Raw genomic sequence first — 1,486 nt, forward strand, 5'->3', positions numbered from 1 at the left:
ATACAGTATTTGTCCTTTGGCGACTGATTTATTTCACTTAATGTCTTCAAGGTTCAACCATGTTGTAGTATGTGTCAGAATTTTATTCCTTCTTAAGGATGAATAATATTCCATTGTATGCATATACCATATTTTGGTATCTGTAATATCTTTCAATGGACATTTGGGTTGTTTCCACCTTTTAACTATTGTGAATAATCCTGCTTTGAATGTGGGTGTACAAATATCTCTTTGTGCTTCTGCTTTCAATTCTTTTGGGTATATACTCAGAAGTGGAATTCCTGGCTCAAATGGTAATTCTATGCTTAATTTTTGAGGAACCACCATACTGTATTTTAAAGTCTATTTCCTTTCCCCCATGGTTCAAAGATGGGCTTAGTCATTTTGGATGATGAACAACTGGGAAAGAATTACTAGTATAGGATGAGTAACAGCCAAACAAGCTTCAGCCTTGCTGGCTTCCTCCTGGTTTCTGTAAGAGCTGTCATCCTTGATAGTGCATTGCTGTGAAAACTAGTGTTTCTCCGCGTGATCCGGGAAGCACTGGCATCAAACTTATACATGCAGATTCATGAATGTCACCCCATCTATTGATTCAGAATCCTTGGAGGGGAGGGGAGGCTGGACATTTTGCACTTTAACAAGCTCTGCAAGTGAATCTTGTGCACACACAAGTGCAAGAACACCTGCTAAGCGAAGCTGCTTTGGTGGATTCTAACTGCAATCATCAGATTTAGAAACACTGAGTTCTCAGAACCATCCTGAAAATGCTTGAAGAGGTTCTTTTCACTCAACTTCAGAGAGACAGCATGAAGTCTGATTAAAGATGCTTGTATGAATTCATGGTATGGAATGAGTACTATACAATTTACCAAATATTTAAACATGATCACATGATTCTAATATAGCAATTCTAACAAGGTCCTGTTGAACCTTAGTGAAGGATGGGTAGACTCCTTGGCTAGCCCGTGTCCTGGTCCTCACCATATCCTCTTCCATGACAGTGTAGGTTTTGCATGTTAACTGATGTCGTGTGTCCCACTGGATTGCAAATACCTGGTAAAGACATTCTCTTACACTGGAGCATTTAAAAACAATGACACAGATTCTGTCTGGTCTCCCAGGTAGTTGTTCAAAAGTTTTTAGTTTTTTTTTTTTTTTTTCCTTTTTGTCTTTTTTACTGACCGGTAACGGGATCGCAACCCTCGGTGTTGTGCCCGCACCTCGCTCAGCCAGTGAGCGGGAACCGGTCTCCACATGGGATCCGAACCCTCGGCGGGAGTGCCGCCATGCTCCCAAGCGGCACACTCTCCAGTGCGCCACCGGGCCGGCCCTAAGTATAGTTTTCATCAATCACTTCCATGATTCTAGCTACTTCTAATTTTAAATGAGGCATAATGTACAAATACTGGAAAGCAAGGCCTCCTCTCCTTCAAAACACACTTTACCATACCTCTGAAGCAAGGAGCCCCCTCTCTCTGCGTGG

The sequence above is a fragment of the Galeopterus variegatus genome, unplaced genomic scaffold (assembly GCF_000696425.1).
Source record: "Galeopterus variegatus unplaced genomic scaffold, G_variegatus-3.0.2 Scaffold1226, whole genome shotgun sequence".
Taxonomy (NCBI): domain Eukaryota; kingdom Metazoa; phylum Chordata; class Mammalia; order Dermoptera; family Cynocephalidae; genus Galeopterus; species Galeopterus variegatus.